Genomic DNA, 21491 nt, shown 5'->3' on the forward strand with positions numbered 1-21491 from the left:
TGATTAAAAGTTAATGTGAGAGTTAGAGAACGTAACTGCGTTTCCCACAGGGCCGATGCCTGTTTTGAAAAACACCACATGGAGAGCGCGTGTCGTTTTAAGCTGGTGAGACCAAAGTCAATTAACTTGTTTCAATTCGCCGGTGCTGATGGAATACAAACTCCCGCTGCTCTGTCTGTCGCCACTGCCGTAAGGTGTGATGTCACCTGTTGCTCTGCAAATAGTTCGACACTATGACACAGTTATTCTGAAGCTTTGCTTTAATTGTGACACCTAAATGAGTGAGGAGTGTGCGGGATCCTGGAGATGTGTTGAATATGATGAAAATATGGGCTGTCGGTTTTATATGATTTCACATGCTTGTTACATACAACATGCAACAATAGTGAGGCTTTTGTGCAACCAGTTGTGTTTGAACAAATCATTCGAGAGAAAGATTCATTTAAAGATGATCACAATTTAGTTCCTGAATGAATCAGTGCACTTAAAACAAATCAGTTAAAAGAACAAATTTAATTGAAACATCATGTGTTTTATTCCTAAAAATAAAGTGTGTTAGCTGCAGTGATTAACCAGTCTGGGCTGCAGGGTGATATGGCTGTGGAATGAACAGGTTGCATTCATGATTCAACGTCTCAAAGTTCTTGAACAAATGTAAAAAAATTATGCAGTGAATCACCAATTTATTGCCACAGACTGGTGCAACAAGGTGACCTGCATAAAGTGTCACTATAAATGATCAACAACTAATACTAAAGTAAAAAATTATTCAAATAAGATTATGAAACATTTGTGACCTATGCTTCTAACCACACCCAAATGTGTTTAAAATCTGTATATAGAGGTCATCCAGACAGAAATGGAGACAGAGAGATTAGACATGTCTGCAAATGCACATAGGCTTATATGTCATATGCGAGGACTAGCAAAGCCAGTGCCATGAAGTATATCGATATATACGCTAAGACTGTATGGTATGCGTGAAGCTTGTGAGAGAACTTCAGGTCTGACAGTGGGAGGGGAGCAAGGGGTCATGGGGGCAGCTGTTTGGGCCAGGTGGGGGGTAGGGCTGCCCGGGCTCTCTGGGGCAGAGGGGGCCTTGGCAGCCCCGCTGAGCCTCGGGACAATGGGTGCTAGCAGGGGCTCAGGAGGGTGAGACAATATGGTCAGACTGGTGCCAAAACTATACAGCCCCTTCAACGTACACTGGGGGGTGTGCGAAGCCTCAAAAGAAAGCCCAAATATTTAGTCCCACAATTAGTATAATGTGCAAAACACAGAACTTTGGCTCAGTGTGAAACAGGGCCATCAAGAGAAATTTGCCATTTCCAACTGCGTCTGCAAGCGAGCATATCTGCGAATAGCACAGCGTACTGAGAACATTAGTCACGAGAACCCCTTCGAGCGGTGTAATGATTTTCATGGGGACTGCATCTTAATTATAATTGGGATGTATAAATGTGAGTATTATAGGGAGCGTATTACTAAAGGGCTCCAGGTACATCTCAAGGCTTTCTGACCCATATATTTCCTTTGTAACATAATGCTGAATCAAAACTGAATAACAAGGGGTCTTGTGGCTTCATATCTGTCCTGTCTTGTTTTTTGTTGTTGTTTTTTTTGATTCCTGGTCGGGAAGCGTGAGCGACAGATAGATAAAGAGATGTGAAGACAGGAGTGTTTTTATGACAGAGTGCTACAGGCTGCTGGGAAGTCAACAGGTACAAGCTGTTCCTGTGTGTGATGCGATATGTCTGCAGCATCTCTCCGGCCAGGGTATTCACTCGCTCGCTCACTCATTCACTCCAGCTGACACCTAATGAGCCCAGACTACAGGAGGACTGCACATCCATGTAATCCGGGAGAGTGGCTGGGCATAATGTGGCATTAGAGGAGCCCGAGGCTTTTGGAGGGGGCTGGTGAGGAAGGGAGGGCAACGACTGACAGCTTTGGTCTGGAATACAGAGCGTGTGACAGCACAGAGCGCTGCCTTAATGCATTCAAAACGCCTCTGTGCCTCTGACAAGAAAAGCAAAGAAAAGAGCTTCAATGAATTGTTTATTGATCTAACAGGAGGAGAGATGGTGAGACGGGAGACAGCGAAAGAGGGAGAGAGAGAGAGGGAGAAACAAAATAACATTTTGTGTGTTACTATCAAAGTGTCATTGGTCTCCGAAGGTCTGCCTTACAAATACATGACACCCGACAGGGGGACGTGTAAAATACGCTATTTGATTTAAGCTGGTTTTCATCTCAAGTGGTGGCTTTTTAAAATGAGAATTACAATGGAAGGCTGCATTTAAAAGCCTTCAACTGACGCCTCTCGCATGGAACGAACGAGGAGGGTGCAAACTGCGTTAAACCCTCGCAAAGATTATTCCTCATTCGGGGTTTGGTACCTTTCCAGATTTTGCACCAATAATAGTTACAGATAATTCACTTTCGTGTCGGGCGGCCGCGGTGAGATGCCGCGTTCTCAGATAGATTAATGCCACCAGATGTCATTGTAGAAGCCATATTAATTACCTCAAGATAATGTCATGGAACCATATGGTTTCTCCAGTGTCCATTTAGACAGAGAAAATGTCTTCATCACTCACAAACCCACATGGAAGAAATTGGCCCTATTGACTTTGACAGGTGTTGGAGGCAGATTCTTCATAATTAAGTAAGCTTTCAACACTAGCTCGACGTGACTGCAAAGAAGACTCTATAAACCTGAGCGCGGTTCTGCTGTGCCGATTGACATTTGATGATGATATGAAAGTTACAGGTTTGAGTTAAGCTCCCTCAACGGCATCTGCAATCATCAATCATTTTGAATCATGTTTTAATAAAGAAAATGTCAAAAATAACAATACTTTGATAACTATGAACATTTAGTTGTTGGTTATTTTTGGGCCACGGACTCAAAACCATCCTAACAGAAACCAAACATGGCTCTTAACAATTTTTGTTTGTGGGTAGCGTCTCACACTTTTGACATAACTGAGCACAACAGAAGTTATGCATGGTGTCTTTTACTGCTACACCTTTTTTGTTTTATGTCAGGAAGCAGCAACCAATGTTAAGGTACAATATGCCCACTAATACAATGAATAAGTAACTACGGAAATATGCTGGAGAGTAATACAAGTAGTTATTGGTATGGGATTATTCGTCACATTATTTAACTGTATGTGGAGAATTTATATAATCTATATATTACAGTTTTTAATTTACCATGCTTGCAGTTAGGGATGCACAAAACATTGTTTCGTCATCAATATTGCAATGTGTGCATCCGCAATAGTCATAGAGCAAACATATGCAATCTCCAGTCTGAATTATAGTCGACAAGGAGCTACAGAATTGTATTTAATCACTGTATTTATTTGGAATTTACACAAGTTATGCAAAAAAAAAAAAAAAAAAAAAAAAAAAAAAAAAAAAAAACATTTCTTACTTAGATTTTTTGTCTTGTTTCTAGTCCAACTACAGTATCTACATTTCAAAGCGAAAACAAGATTATTTCACTTACCCCGCTGGCAGATAGTTTCCCTAAAACATGCAAAAAAAAAAAAAAAAAAACTCTTAATTCTTAATTTTGACATTTCTTTTGACGGTGAAAACTAAACAATATTTTTACTTGGTATAACTTTTTCTTTTTTATATATATTTTGGCTTGAAACGAGATAAAACCAAATAAGCATTTTTTTTTGCACTGTGATTATTAAATTTCTGTACCTGAATACTGTTAGACTCCCTAGAAAACCGTCAAATAGAGCTATTCATTTTCTAAACTGTATTCATATCGCAATATTTAATCGCAGAAAAAAAATATCAGATTTTTCAAATATTGTGCAACCCTACTTGCTGTCTATACCAGTATATTGCAACAGACCTATCGGCCCTGAAATATGCATTAAAACACAGCTCTAATATTATAGCGACTATAATTTCATATCACACCTGCATCAAAAGCCTGTGTTCATAAAAAAAGAAGTTAGATCAAACCTTTAATTTAATCTTTTATAATAACAATACACCTTTCACATTATTAGCCAGAAAGAGTTATGACATCATCATTTTTAATTGCTATAAAAGCTGAAATACAGTTTTGGTAATATAATATAATATAATATAATATAATATAATATAATATAATATAATATAATATAATATAATATAATATAATATAATATAATATAATATAATATAATATTTGGTTATAAAGTGTCATTGGACACAATTTTCATATTGGTGCAGCCCTAACAAATAGCACATAGTCGCGGTCAGAAGTGGGCTTTATTCTATTTTCTTACATCCCATTTAACAATGAAGTAAAATTAATGTGCCAAATACTGCTGATACTCACATGCACTGTGCCCGAGCGCCACCATAAGTGATATTAAAAGCGAGACTTGCAACCTGTACAGCCAATACATCACAGTCAATGTTCGCAAAGCCACTATTTGAATCCTCCTGCTGTCCTGATGGATGAAGTGATAAAAGATCATAAACACTGTACCGCCGGGGGGGTAAGTAGGGGGAGGAATTTACGAGTGGACCCACCCCTGCGTTAGGTCTACAAAAGACGCGGTGTCCCTTTAAGAGAGCAGAATTTACAGTGCACTGCTGGCCCTCGCCTTGGATGAGGATCGTTTACAAAGCAGAGGACCGTGCTTGCTTTTCCCCCCATCCCACAAATCCGATTTAATCAGACAACCCTTGCAGTGCGGCTCCCAGTAAGAAAAAGGATAATTAGTAAACAGGCAGCCTCTCCTTTGCTTCATTGGCATTCGCGTGGGGTGAGTGTCGCATTTAAAATGCAGTCTGATGAAGTCTACAAAATCAAACCATTTGTTACTCCTATTGAGGAGGCTTCAGGCCACTGGCAATTAAATTGGAATTAGTGCAGGGAATGAGATACGGACGATTCATACCAAGGAGGCGAGAGTGTCTGGAGGATGTCTGGAGCTCTCTCAAGTTTACAGTGCTGATGAGTCCCATAATAACTAAAGCTCATCTGCTCTCCGGAGCTGACGACACGCATGCAGAAAGATAAAAAAAAAATCTGGATTTGTTGAAGTCTCGCATGGATCTGTTTTTTTATTTCCTTTAGTGTCCGCTGTCATAGTGCAAGTGATGAAATCAGAGGTGTTTGTTCAGACAGTGTAGTCAATATCTGCTATATCCACATGGGTTGCCATAGTAATGACTTAAGCGTCAGCAGGAAGCCGACAGAAGAGAGTAGCTGTCAAACAGGACTGAAAACTGGAAATCAAGCCTCGGCTGATGTCCGTTGTGACATCTCGCTGGGGTGCTCAACTCATCAGTGCATCTGACAGGATGCACATTACTGTATTTACACATTCATGCACACATCACGTCTGAAGCCACTCACTCATTTGACCATTCGTCCAGACAGATAAATCAACACCCACTGCTATCGGACTGAAAATTCAGATTTCCTACCATATTATGGATTGGTAAAGATTTGATTTTGTGTGGAAATGATTGTATTTATGTAATTTTGCTGCTCACACATGTTTCTTATGACCATGTAAATATTAAGTGTGATTTCTGGATAATGCTTGAGTTTTACTCAATAAAATAAAATAAAATAAATAAAATTATACAATGTAAATGGTGTTTTCGTCTATAGGTTGTTTTCAAATCAAAGGGTTCTGGTGACACTCAGAATTTAGATGAAAAAAGGGAAGTAAAAAACTGAATGGGAGATGTAGAGAAAAGCCTGTTTTTTAGTGATTTATACCATATTTTAAAGGAGATCTAAATATAAAATAACCATATATGTTGGGCATGATCCTTATATCCTAAAGATGGCCGAGTTTTCAACTAAACAAAAATATATTTGTCTGTCATTGAGGTGGTAGATACTGTATAAGCTATTACATTTCATGAAAAAATACTACTATAGTGTTTGAAAGCATAGTAAAGATAATTACTTGAATTAAACTGTCATAGTAGCTCTACTGTTGCTGTGGTAGAACACAACTGTAGTAATAAATATTATTCAATAGGCTTCAGTTTTTTACATTCACAATGCACCACAGTTTACACTAATGGTACAGCATTTAGTACAGTTTATCAGTTTGCTATGCTACAGTATTTTGTAGCATTCATTAACAGAGTTGTAAACATTATACACTTTACTATGTGGTTCAAAAACATGTTTACTATAAATTAAAGAATTTAACTGTCCATTAAAGAATTAAAAACAATATATATATATATATATATATATATATATATATATATATATATATATATATATATATATATATAGTTTTATATATATATATATATATATATATATATATATATATATATATATATATATATATATATATATATATATATATATATATATATATATATATACACAACTCTGTTAATGAATGCTACAAAATACTATACTATATATATATATATATATACACATACATACATACATACATACACACACACACATGTATTTACACACACACGCGCTCCGGTCACTTTATTAGGTACACCTCTCCCACTGCTTGTTAATGCTAATTTTCTAATGAGCCAATCACATGGCAGCAACTCTATGCATTTAGGCATGTAGACATGGTCAAGACGTTCTGCTGCAATTCAAACTGAACATCAGAATAGGGAAGAAAGGGGATTTAAGTGACTTTGAAAGTGTCATGATTGTTAGTGCCAGACAGGCTAATCTAAGTATTTAAGAAACTGCTGATCTGATTTTCACGCACAACCATCTCTAGGGTTTATATATATATATATATATATATATATATATATATATATATATATATATATATATATATACACATATATATACACATACATACATACACACACACACACAGCAATAATAATAATAAGAAAAATAACCATAATAATAATCATAATAATGACAACATATAAAATACTACTACTAATAATCATAATAATAAACATAATAATAAATTATTTCACTATAAACAACAAAAACTTGAAATAAGCAGAAACAAAACAAAGAAACAACATTGACGCTGGTGGTCTGATCAAAGCTTCTGGCTTGGGGGCTTTTACGTTTAATTCCTAAATGCTTCAGCAACTGATTCTGCCTCTGACAAGCAGACACACAAGCGTTTCCCTTACACGTGGTGCATCAAACACAGCTGCTGAATTTAAATATAACAATCGATACATAACAGTCACCGCATCGATGTGTAAGCGAAGCGACTGTCGTACACAGCTTTAGTAATGCATGTAATTTACTCACTGAAGGCTACATTTGACAATACTTTTTATTGACACAAGCTTTAGAAGCAATTTCTATTGTGTGTGTGTGTGTATATATACGAGCTGGTGCCTCTGCATCTGTGGTTTTGTATGAAGGACGGCTGTAGCGATGCCGTGTGCATGTGTGAGTTATTTTGAATGAATAAAAGGGGAAGAGAGATGCCATTTACTTTCCACAGTTGATTGGGCACAATGGAGATGAGGTTACCAGTGGGAGCTTGTGTGTGTGTGTGTGTGTGTGTGCTGGCGAGGCTTGCGGAGATGGGAGATAAATGAACTGCAAATGAGAAGGAACAGCTCCTGCAGTACAGCTGGCTTCCGAATTGCTTGCTTGCTTGCTTGGCCGTGGCAACCGGGCGAACGGTTGCCAAGGGTGTCAGTTCAGTGTCCCTCATACGCCACACGTGAGCTGCGCACAGGATCGCAATGACACACTTTAACCAATAGGGGTCACTCTGTGCTTCTAACCAGTCAGAACCCCAGAACTGCTCATATGACTCAATTTGAATAATCATTACACATATAAACAGCACAGGATGCAGGGGTAAATATATCTAGCACAAAACTATTGCATTTTAATGATGTTCTCAGTGCCTGGCAACTAATTTGTACTCTAGATATTAGATGCATGCAAATGATGAATGCACTGAATAAGGCTTGATGTTTACATGTTCCACATTTGAGAATCAGGCTGTGTGGTGTTATTTGGTGTGAGTGAGTAAAAGAGAGAGAGAGTATTTTTGTGAGCATGAATGTGTTTGTGAGCTTTTCCCCTCTGGGCGTATGCAGAAACGGTCTCTATGCAAAGCCATTACTGGGAAACACATCAGGAGGATGAAAATAAATTATACTGTTCCACCAAATGACAAACTGCCACTATAAAGAAGATATGCACTGGGAAGGTAATTTGAGAGTCCTGTTTGTTCCCCTTTCCTTAAAAAAAAAATGTTTGTTTACTGTTGTCGATTTCCTTTGATCCCTATCTATTTTTGCTCATAATGGAATGCCTGCTAATCTTTTAAGACGGTTTAACACGATTTATTTAATCAATGTCAATGCTAAGACGAATTACTAATCTGTTCAACATATCAGATATACAAGCTTATTTGAATCTGCCTGTATGAATAGAATACAGAACAGTCAGTAATGGCTGAACAAGCTTTTGGGTGATCGATAAAATTTGCACTTTGATCCGTCAAATCTTTATAATTCTTCTTCATAACTGCTACTTTTTCTTAAACGAGCCCTGGTTTTTGCAGTAAGCCGCAGGTGATGGATTTACAGCAAGTATCGGCCAGCTGCCGGGAGTCTGTCCGTGAGCGAGAGGATCAACGCAGTCCAGCGCTATTTTTCCTTGAGATCGACCAGGGTGCTGTGTACTGTCCGTCCTGCAGCTCGGCAGCACCAGCCTCCGTCATCCTGTCTACAAATCTTCCTGCCTCCCGACATCTCACACCCTCCAATGATCAAAGAGATGACAACAATAAAGAGAGATTCGACACTTTCTGCACACCTTTAGCAGATCACATGTTGAGTTTATTGTACAAAGTGAAGAGTCTGGACACAGTTGACTGAAGAAGTTATGCTCTTCATGGCCTTTGATATTATCCTTTTTGTTTTAAACTGGTTATGTGACATATACAGTGGTGTAAAGTAACAAATTACAAATACTCAAATTACTGTAATAGAGAAGTTCTTCACAGGAATTGTAATTTACTAAGTAGTTTTAAAAATGTGCACTTTTACTTTTCCTTGAGTACATTTTTAGTGTTGTATCGGTACTTATACTCCACTACTTTCCTTCAACCTGCAGTCACTACTTTATTTTTTCTTGTCTTTTGGGGATTAGAAAAATCAATCCTGTGATTCCTGTCTGATCAAATCGCATACAGAAGGTAAATTGCATCCTACTGAACAACCTCAAGACATGGGCGATTTATTGCAGCAAACTGTTTGGAAGCATTAAGTGTCCAAGAAGATGTCCAAAATAGTCACATGCAATGACCCAGAGACTGTTCAGAACAGGGGTCACCAATCTCGGTCCTGGAGGGCCGGTGTCCCTGCAGGTTTAGATCCAACTGGCCTCAACACACCTGCCTGGATGTTTCAAGTATACCTAGTAAGAGCTTGATTAGCTTGTTCAGGTGTGTTTGATTAGGGTTGGAGTTAAAATCTGCAGGACACCAGCCCTGCAGGAACAAGTTTGGTGACCCCTGGTTTAGAGAAAGGCGCATGTTTACTGTATTTACATTAAAATGGCCTTAAACACCCAGCAGGCACAAGACGTCAACATGACATCAGATTAACGCTGTACTTTAAAGTCGTCCCAATGTTGTGGGGACGTTGCATTTTGTTTGGAAATGAAAATCAGGTTGACGTCAGAACTCATCAGGCCGATGTCGATGTCCAACCTAAAAAAGACCCAATATCAACGTCTAATTATTTTAAAGCTTGATGTTGTGTGGACGCTACCACTATGACGTCTATCAAACGTTGGATTTTGATTGCCATTCCTGACAAATAAATGTCAGCATTTGACATAAATATGATGTTGGTTTAAGTTGTTGGCTCGACGTTGGATTTTGCTGACTTTCCAACACAACCTAAAATCAACCAAATATCGATGTCATTTCATGCTGTTATTAGACATCAAATTAATGTTGTCCTTGGATGCTGGCTAGACATTGAATTTTAGTCACCTGACATCACAACCTAATATTATTTTCTTATGATGTTGTGTGCCTGCTGGGCAATAATCAAATGCACTGCAGAATGTTACGTTTACACACATACACAAATGACATGCAAATGCATCAGCTTTACACAATGTGATACTCATTACTCACTACTCTTGACTTTTAAAAGAGCTACTTTTTACTCATACTTTGAGTAATATTTACAACAGATACTTTTAGTTGCACTACATTTTTAGGCAAGTAATGATAATTTTACTCAAGTATGATTTTTCAGTACTATTTCCACCACTGGACATATATAAACCATATATTGTCTGTATATACAGTATTGTTTAAAAACCAAAAGGTCAGAAAGGTTGCTTTTTACTCTAATACAGCAAACGCCCATTGATTTGATCAGTTCATAGTAAAAGTTATAGATATTTACATTAAGAAAGACTAAATTACTAATAGATTCTGTTCTTTTAAACCTTTTATTCGTCACTAAATATACCAAAGTTTCAACACTCAACAACAAAAAGTTGAATGTTGAGGATGTTGAAAATTAATTTTTTAGCATGTATAGGATCAAGTGACAATGACTGGAGAAATAGCTGTTGACAGTTTAAGGGAGAATCACATACTGAACTAGAGTTGGTTGGGTTGGATAAAAGTTTTGCACATTTTTGTGCAATACTGTACACTCAATAATAGCTACATCCAAAACTTTTGTAGCAATCTACTATACAAACTTCAGCAAGTGACTTTCCTCACAACACGATAATCTGACAGGAAGTCAAGCCTAGCGATCCACGGAGCTCCTTCTCTGGCTGTGATTTATTCCCAGTGACCATCTGGACAGTGGACAAACAATGTGGCAAGAGCTGTGAATGACCAGCCACATTAGTCATAGGCTTTTACCTCGACCCCTTACGTCCCTAATCTTTACACTTTTAGTCTTTTACTGTGGCCAAATGACCGGAGCCCCTTTTCTCACTGGCCGCTGACACGGTTTTTCCCACTGGACAAAAGGCATTGAGCTGCTGCACCCCCACCACCCTTCACTGTTGCCCGTATCTCCGACCCAACTGACAGGAACAGGAGTTTGTTTTGTTTTCTGAGACGACAGGAATGAGAATGGAGCTCTAAAGCTGTGCGGCTACAAAAACATTAGAGGGGGGGCATGATCCGCTTGTGAATAAAAAGAAGGGGGAAAAAATGAAGCGCCAGTGTTAATCATATTTAAATGCATTTGGAGAAGCATGGCCAAATAACATATATAGATAAAGGTATTAAGAATAATAGGACTGGCATGCCTCTTTCCAGCTTAATGTAGGCTTTTGTGTCGGTCTTAGAGGAAATGAGGGGCGATGAACGAGCCTGTTGCCCAGCAAAATCACCTTCCCGATGGCGCGCACAAGTTCGCTTTGTTGGGCTCTTTTACAGGGATGCGTGCTTTAAATTCAGCATTAAGAATGAATGCTTAGTCGAGCGACCGTGAAGGCTCTCTCTGTCATAGGGAGACTCAAATGAGAAAATGGAAGGCAATCAACATGCTCCATAAATTGGAGGCCAGTGGCGTTATAGTGCAACAGTGTCTTCTCAAACTCTCGGCACCGTAAACAAAACAACGGAATGAAATGTAAAACGTTGTTGTGACTAAACGACTCGAGACGGCTTGGGAAAACAAGCTCTTCGAGGTCATGTGGCGCTCGCTGAGCACTTTAGTGAGGACTACTGTAACACACCACTTTTTATCCATTCACAAACATGCACACTGACAGTTTAATAGAATCAGGTGCCGAAGTCTTTATTCCCAACATGCATTTGTTGTTCTTTTAGCAAGTCACTGTAAATGAGAATGAGGACAAAAAGAGACAGCAAGGGAAATCGGTGCAGGAAAAAGAGAAATTTTCTAGAAGAGCTGACAGAAGCTGCCCGTCTCAATTAGGACCATGTTATTTTGCTAATGATCGCTGGAACATGTCTTTTCAGAACAGCCTGACCCTGACCTTGAGGACAAACAGTAAACCGCAAAGTCTTTGTGAAGAAAGAAAAGACTTTATTTATAGATCAGCAGAGCGTCGATCAAGCAGCATCAGTGCTTGGGGAAGAAAGAAAAAAAAAAGAGGGGCCTGGGGGGGAAACGCTTTTGAAGCCACTAATATAGAGGTCTGCCTCGATCACTTCAACCCCCTTTTTAATTCCATTAGAAAGCCAATTGATTTGGCTTTGCAGCCGCCGAGCACGGCAGACTTGCGCTATACGCTCTCAGGTAAAAATCCTTGGCGAAAACGGATGGTTAGAATAAAAGGCAATGAACGCAAAGATGTTTTCATTGTGAAAACACATTAAAGGATGCATTAGACAACTGGAGATGCTTAAAGGGTCCGTGGGAAAAGAATCAGGAATTTAGCGCTTCAAACAGCAAAAAGGAAACATTATCAGTTCGTAAAACTGATGCCCACCAAATGTTCAAAAAGGCCCCCATGATGATTTTGTGGCGTGTTTAATTTCGATGGAATCTAATTAATTTACATTTGATACTGGAGGAGATGCTTTCATCAGCCTGTCATTTATCCTGTGTGTTAACACCTGTTAATTCACTATCTCTCCAGTAATGAGCTTTTAAAAAGAAAGAAGGCTCCGCATGCCCAAACACATTGGCAAAACACACACAAACAACATCTTTTGCAGATGTGAAGAACTACTCTGACAGATAGATTCGCCAAGCGCAGGTCACTCCCAATGAGATCCTGGCTGACCTCCAGTCCTGCCGCCTGATTATCATCAAAGCATTTGTCATGGGACAGAAGTGCAGAGTGCCGTCAAATAAGATCTTAAGGTGATATCTTATTATTCCAACCACATACAAGCAAACCAGCATCCTTCCGCTGCAGCAAAAAAAAACAAAAAAAAAAAACAAGAATTCTGGCATTTCACTTGCTTCTAAACAAGATATACAGTCTCTCCATTTCAATCATAAACAACTCTAACCATATATATTCACCTTCCTATATGCGAAGGATATGCTTTAGAATCATATTAACGGACCGCCAGGTACAAGAACGGCGATATTTTCAAAGAGCCCACGGTCACAAATGTCATTCTGTGAATTCACAATGCGCTGCATCCATGTGTCGACCTGAGAATGAATCAGCAAGCGGGAAGAGAGAGGGAGAGATATAGAGAAACAGCGAGAGTGACAAAATCAAATCAAATCGATGGCTTCTCACAACACATCTAGTGCGCACCTTTATCTGTCATATTTCAAGGCTGGCGACTTGGTTTCAATTATGTTTGCTTTGTTTAGAGCCATGTGGTAAAAATATCAACGGATGCGTTTCTTACCAATACACAGAATGTAGGAGACTGACATGGAAGAAGTTTTAGAGATTACTTTTCATTGTAGTCTGAGTGCACTTATACATACATGCAGCACTTGAAAGACAGACTTCATGCCGGTCTTAGAATATAAATAAAGACATCATTAAATATACCAAACTTAAAACCCTGTGAATGGAATTGGAGAAAAAAAAGGTTAAGAGATCCTTGAGTCAAGTGCACTACCAGTGTGACATCCAGCAGGGGGCACTCACCCTGCCCTCATATGAACAGGCCACACAAGCTTCGAGTTAAGACACAGACAGACCTCAGATGACCTCTCAGCGTATGGATAACATAAGAGCGTGTGCTATTCTACACCTGAAACCTGCTTGTAAAATGAACTGACCCTTTACATTTGTTAAAACCTGCCATAATATTACACGATTACTGGTTTAAACTGAAAAGAGTGCGCTTTATATAAACCAAGACCACAGAGTAGATTAAATACAAACACATCAGCTAGACTGCAGAAATTTTTTCCCCCTTAGTGTTTGTACCCTAGTGCCTGCCACAAATCAGACGCGTGCTTTGGGAGTCTCTGGCCTCTCTCAGGGCCGTATATCTCATAGACCTTGAGCCCTGCAAATTACAGCAAACACAGGATAAGACTCTTGTATCTAAAACTAGACTGGCCTGTACGCCGCACATTCTTCTGAAGGGTTCGTCTGAGTCCCTGGTGCTCTCTGGGAGACATAATGGCACACACAAACACACACACATACACCTAAACATCTCAGAATGAGCGCCACTGCCAGATACGACATCTGTATGAGGAATGTGTGCCGCAATCTGTTTGTTACGACAGAGAGACATCGCAAACAAGACCTTGCGCCCAGGGTGCAACTCCTGAAGGTCTCAGGTGAATGTTTATCAGTGGTGAAATCCCTAACCGAGCTTATTGGGTGAGAGGAAACTGCATTCCAGAGGAGAGAGAGCGCGAGGACTTTCTTTTTTTTTCCCTCCAAACAAGGGCGCTGGCCTTTCACCTCGCCTAGAAACCCTCCCTGGGGTTAAAGTGTAATCCAGGGCGTATGACCAACAAAGACCTGAGCCTAAAGGCCAAGAACTGGCACATTTTCTGAATTGCACTGTAATCTTAAACTCTTCTCACTTCTCCTATAGATGAGTGCAATGCAACCTAGATTTGGGATAATAGAGACTGATTGCAAAATTTTGATAAAAGGTCTCCTTAAACCGTGGGAAATCTGCCGCTGACAAGGAATTAGTTAAGAAAATACATCAAAAAATGTAATTGCACAGTTAGATCATTTACATATTAGAGCATAATTTTCTAATCTAGCTTCCTGTTGCTTGCCAGCTCACAGAAAGCAAGAACACTTATCTCAAGGTGTTTATTTAAATGTATTTAGCAAAACTTTTGCTTCAAAGAAAACTGCTGTGTGAATTTTTGCCATTCTTTAAAAAAAAACCAAGGGAGTTGTTTAATTGACATCCCCTTCCCCCATTTTCCCAGGGTAAAGGAGAAGAGAAAGGTTTTGTGTGTCCGACTGTACAAAAGGAAGCAGATTTGCAGATGAGATGACCCCCTGACCCCTGAAGCCGTTGAAAGGTGCTCAATGGCATAAACCCCACATAATCAATCACATTCTGGGACTGTGGTCAGCACCGGGCCGCACAGCCAGCCCTCTGAGCCGGACTGTAAACAGACACCCAACTCCTACAGAGCGATGGGGGATGAAAGACTCTAACAGCATTCCTTTTTCTTCTCTTTGTGTATGTGTGAGAGTGGTGAAAAAAACCCAAGTAAACAGAAACATCCAAACATCTTATTATATCAGCAGGACACCTAAAACATAAATGAAGAGCATTCTTTCCTCTACAGAGGTTAAAAAAAAAAGCACAACTGCATTCATTTTTGACACATGCACCAAACTGAGGCGCTCAAGACAGCATCTGAACCCGATGCCGCTCTGGGTCTCATGTCCTCAAAACAGGAGGAAAGATTAACTTGGACCACCGCACACCCACCTTTTATGACTGAGCAATCAATGGTTGAGTATTTTCAGTGATATCTTATCTAGCCTAGCATTTCATTTCTTCTGCTTTGTGTGACTTGTGAGCGAGTGACCAGGTGTCATCTATCAAAACAATCCTAGTCTCTGGAAACCTGCTATTAACTGATAAGGGCAAGCCTCCGTGGCATAATGGCTCCCACCTGAGCTCACAACTCAGCTCCGTTTGGAAAACAGGCAGTAAAGAAGGATGGATATAGAAGAATGTGGGAAATTGAAGGTGAAGAACTAACATGTTAGTGTTGAGGCAAACAACACTATTACAATTAAACCCTAAAGCTTTATTAAACCTAGGTGTGGAACATTAATCATGTATGTGAGTTTCCATAGTTTGTTGGGCACAATGGAGAGGAGTTTACCAGTGGTAATTTATTCATATTATTTTACACCAATCAAACAACATTTAACAAATAAAATTAATTCAAATACATTAATAAATGCAATAATTACTACTGCTGCTGCTACTAGTACTAATTTACTGAATAAATAAAAATATATTTTATGGCTATAAAGCTTTTGTTTTGGTGGAAAATGTCAAGAGGTTTTTAAAGGGAATAAAATGTTAGATGTGACTCTCAGTACTTAAAGACTGAGTTTGTGGATCATTTACAGCAAACCAAGCTGCTATTAAACTATGAAAAAATATATATTACCATAAGCTATTGTGTGAAAAAATGTGTGATGTGCAATGATTACTTATTTAGACCTTCTAGTTTTTCAAAATTTTGCGATCCCTAAATCCAATGCAAAAATCAATAAAAAGTTGTAAATTTCTGCGATCCTGTAAAATTCATAATTTGAATGCAAAGTAATCGCAAAAAAAAAAAAAAATCTAAAAAAAAAATCCAAATCCATCAAATTATATTTATTTCAATAGTTTTGCATGACTTAGACATTGCATATACAGCACACATGATGCATTTGAATGTCTCTCGAAAAATACATCTCACCTGCGCCCTCACAATCATGGTTGCGTGTTTGACATGCTTCAGACTGCAGATAAAATAGAGAGCAAACATCTAACAAATGGTGCAACGGAACAAACAGAAAAGCAAGGAGCTTGCAATGATGGAGATTGGCTCAAGGATGAAGGCTAAATTGAAGGACATTATTTGCTTGTGCGTTACATGTATGGCTTAGTGTTATGGTGTGCGTACAATCAATAAATGATTTCGTTAAACTCTTTTGGTGCAGTTAATGAGAGAAAAGACTTCCCTGACATTGACGAGTTTTACGGCAATCCGTGTTTTAGGTGTATTTCGGTAGGGGAAGCCTAACGCATGTCCTGAGTGAGGTACATGATGTCAGATGCCCCAGGGAGGGGAATCTGAGAGAGAAATCAAGATTGTGGATAAAAAATAAGTTATACAACTGCCTCTGGCTTACGTTTTAGATCAGTTTTAAATCTTGTTTTGACAAGAGACCAAATTAAAGAAGCTTTACTTTTATGATTTGTGTCATTGTGTCAGATTGCACCCCTAACATAGTAGGCTACCTAATATGGCAAGATATATATATATATATATATATATATATATATATATATATATATATATATATATATATATATATATATATATATATATATTGCAAAATTTTCTGGCCTGGGAATTACCACCACAAATTTATTGAGGCCAAAAAATAAATAAATTAATAAATAAATAAATTTTAAATTTAATAAATAATAATAATAATTCGTGAAAAAATGTAGGGGTCTGCCTATTTAATATCAATGCAGACTTTACAATCTTTTCAGATCTTACACCAGACCTAATAAAAAGGTAACCAGCCAACTCTAGAATTAAACCTAGAATTTATACACTTCTTAATACAATATACTTGTATACACCACTTGGAGAGTGTTGATTTTAGGACCCATTTATATGCCATTCAAAAGTAAACAGTATATGACTGAGTATCCGACTGAGTATATGAAGGCAGATCTGTCCCTGAAATGAAGACTTGGAGTAAAAGTCATCATGGAGCCATTCACTCACTACTCCATCAATTGCACAGGTAGCGAGAACCAGCTCACTGGTTAATTTGGCCAGACTGAAAACTGTGTCACTAGGCAACAAGATCTGATCGCTCCTTTGTTTGGGGTGAAAGGTTGGAAGTGTTCACACTAATCTTGGAGTTCACAATTAAGTAACAGAAGAGTGTCTTCCACCTCCCTTCAACCCTTCTCTCTTTTCAGACGAACAAACGCCGCCAAATCCCCCATCGCTAATGGAAAAGTATTTGCACTGTAAATTAAAGGGTACACTTTTTTATGCTTTGTACGGATCACTTTTGGGATGTCTGCAAACAGCTCAAATCTAATTACAGGGTTTGGGGGGGTTGGATTTACTCGAAAAGCTGAAGGAACAAAAGAAGACTGGCCCATTGTGAAGTAGCTCGGTTGCGTCTCCAGTGAATCCTCATCTATTCAGGCCACTCGTGGGACAGGGGTTAATCCATTACAGGGATACTTCAAGGTGGGAAACTCAATCAACAAAGGGTCTGTGTTAGTATGTTTTTTTTTTATCATAGCCGAAGATTTTCCTGTACTTGAGCCTTTTTCCCACCTCTTTTATATTGTACCTCCCCCATGGCATTTAATTGCCTATGGTTATTAGCACAGAGATACGAAGCATTCAAAACCGAGGCGGATAATGCTTGTTCGACACAGGATGAGTCTTATTGTAGCGGGCAGGGGCTTCCCATCTTGAGCGAGTTTGGCGAACAAGATCGGGAGATTCCTGCTGGCTTCTTTTACAGCACGTGAATCGCCAGGCCTACAGGAGTCCGTAATCTCCCCACAAAACTTTTATTTTCCTTTGGACATGTGCGGCTGTCTTGCCTCACAATGATCGCATCAAAGCCTCGCTCTCATCGAGGTTCTTGCCAGACGGATTTAGACATCACTATTTGCTGTCAAATCTCCATCGAGAAACAATGCGTGCTGCGGCCATCATGCAGAGATGCTACAAAACCCCTTTACCCCCACTGTAACTACTAAGCTGGGATGGTGACCTTCGGTGTAGACTGTCAACTGTGGTGGGTCTTTGCAAAAAAATAAAAGGCCACCAGCTTATGTGCCCAAAGCGGATCCTTCACACCGACACCGCATCGAGTCAGTTGATAAAAGTGGAACTCATTGTGGGAATTTATACTTCGCCTAATGGCTAAACATTCTTGCCAACAGATGATTACTTCTGGGTGCTGGCCGCACGTCTGCACATGGTATCTATCAGCCAACTGAGCATCTCACCCACTGGAAAACTCATTTAGATCCTATCTAGGGAAAAAATTAGTTGTGAAAAAAAAGAGAGAGGCCAAGCCGGTCTGCGCTTGATTTAATTTGGTCACTGATACAGAGTCCAAGCACTTGTGCCCTCTGTATTTTGGGGAAGGAGAGATTGGGGAAAAAAAGCTTGTGTTCAATAGACCTGGCATAAGGACACACACATACACGCACACACCACTCGAAAGGATTTAAGCGTCAAACAGGGTCTAAGCTGCTGCCTCCGCTGGACTGGCGAAATCCCACATAACACATTCAGATAATCATTTCCAGTCTTTTCGGTTAAATCTTACATCCCTCTGAATGGGGCTTGAAAAGCTAAATTGACATGGGGTCAAATGATTTGCGGTTTAAAAGTCACCTGTTATTCACCCTGCCAGCTCAAAACAGAAAGGCCAGCGCTGCACATGTTTTTACTGTATGAGACAGCTAGAGGACATCATGTTCATGGAAAGCAAAGGAAATCGTAATAACGTGATTTAAGCTGAAATAAAATTAGTCCATTTTTGGAACAAAGATCTGCTTTATGCTTCTTATCATTCTGGTGGTGTTGCTGAAAATACTGTAAAATTAGGTTTGTTGGTATCATTCAGACGTGACTTGACTGCTACAATAATAGCAAGTGCATGGGCCAACCTGCAATGAGGATAATGAAGGCCTACAGTAACCAGGCTGGGTGCAGGCGGTCAGCGGGGCTCGGACAGATGGGTCCTCCGCTTGAGAGTGGGACAGCTTGCTCAGTAATGGATGTAGAATGAGATATGGGGATAGAGTCTGGCACAGCTAATAGTCATTTAATCAGCTGCAGCTGACCGGCACATGGACACCATTTCTGATGCCATGCTGTTTCTGAGCGATCCAACCCCATCAGCCTTTACCTACAAACACTGCCACAATACAAGCTAAAAGCTCAACAACCAAAAAACAAAACAAAAACAAAAAAAGGCACTGAAAAACACATTTGGATCAAAACAATGCCCTTGAGAGCATTTCTTATGAACATTGTGCAGCTATTAGTTTAAGGTGGGACCTTTTTTATTTATTTGGGATATATATGGTTTTGGCATATAAGTGGACATATATGTTTCTGGCATATTTGGGACATATATGTGCTATTTGTGTAGAGGACATATATGTTTCTGGTATATATGAAGACATATACATTTCTAACATACATGTGGACATTCTGGCATATATATATATATATATATATATATATATATATATATATATATATATATATATATATATGTATATGTATATGTATATGTATATGTATATGTATATGTATATGTATATATATATATATATATATGTATATGTATATATATATGTATATATATATATATATATATATATATATATGTATATATATATATATATATATATATGTATATATATATATATATATATATATGTATATATATATATATATATATATATATATATATATATATATATATATATGTATATATATATATATGTATATATATATATATATATGTATATATATATATATATGTATATATATATATATATATATATATATATATATATATGTATATATATATATATATATATGTATATATATATATATATATATATATGTATATATATATATATATATATATATATGTATATATATATATATATGTATATATATATATATATATATATATGTATATATATATATATATATATATATATATGTTTCTGACATATAAGTGGACATATATGTTTTTGGACGTTTTCATATTTTCATGTGGATATGTTTCTGGAATTTATGGGACATATACAGCTGAAGTCAGAATTATTATTATTATTATTTTTCCCCAATTTCTGTTAAATGAAAAGAAGATTTTTTTAAAACATTTCTAATCATAATAATTTTAATAACTCATTTCTAATAACTGATTTATTTAATCTTTGTCATGATGACGGTAAATAATATTTGACTAGATATTTTTCAAGACACTTCTATTCAGCTTAAAGTGACATTTAAAGGCTTAACTAAGTTAATTAGGTTAACTAGGCAGGTTAGGATAATTAGGCAAGTTATTGTTTAATGATCGTTTGTTCTGCTTAAAGGGGCTAATAATTTTATCCTTAAAATGGGGTTTAAAAAAATAAAAACTGCTTTTATTCTAGCAGAAATAAAACAAATAAGACGTTCTCCAGAAGAAAAAAAATATTATCAGACATACTGTGGAAATGTCCTAGCTCTGTAAAACATAACTTAAAAAAGAAAATTCTTTCAAAAAAGAAAAAAAAAAAAATCAAAGGGGGGCTAATAATTCTGACTGATTTGTTTAGCAAAGATAAAAGAAATCAGTTATTAGAAATGAGTTATTAAAACTAAGTATGTTCTATCGAGTTCTATGTGAGAATGTAAGTATGTTCTTATGTTCTATATAAGTATGATATATTCTGGGATATGCTGTTTGTAGACATATGTTTCTGAGATATATGGGACATATGTGCTATACATATAGGGGGCAGATATGTTTCTGGCATATTTCGTCATGCTTCTGACATATATGGGACATGTGCTATACATGTAGGGGACATACATGTTTGTGACATGTGTGGACATATACGTTTCTGACATATATGGGTCATATTTGTTTCTGGTATATAAGTGGTAATGCAGGTTTTTGATATATATAGGGCATATACTGTATGTGCTAGACATGTAGTATATACTGCATGTTTCTAGCATATACTGTATGTGGACATATATGTCTCTGGCATATATATGGACATATGTTTCTGACATATATGGGACATATATGTGCTATATATGTAGGGGACATATATGTTTCTGGTAAA

The 21491-nt window shown here is 37.9% G+C and overlaps 1 protein-coding gene and 1 long non-coding RNA gene across 8 annotated transcripts in view; one reads left to right on the forward strand and one right to left on the reverse strand.

Annotated features, from left to right (window-relative positions):
• Positions 1–21491, reverse strand: part of zbtb16a (zinc finger and BTB domain containing 16a) — a 148041-nt gene that overhangs the window by 22434 nt on the left and 104116 nt on the right.
• Positions 7791–10434, forward strand: LOC141379868 (uncharacterized). Its single transcript, XR_012396785.1, has 3 exons — positions 7791–7825; positions 8071–8183; positions 8541–10434. It is a non-coding gene; the product is annotated as an uncharacterized lncRNA (long non-coding RNA).

This window comes from Danio rerio, chromosome 21, assembly GCF_049306965.1.
Source record: "Danio rerio strain Tuebingen ecotype United States chromosome 21, GRCz12tu, whole genome shotgun sequence".
Classification (NCBI taxonomy): Eukaryota; Metazoa; Chordata; class Actinopteri; order Cypriniformes; family Danionidae; genus Danio; species Danio rerio.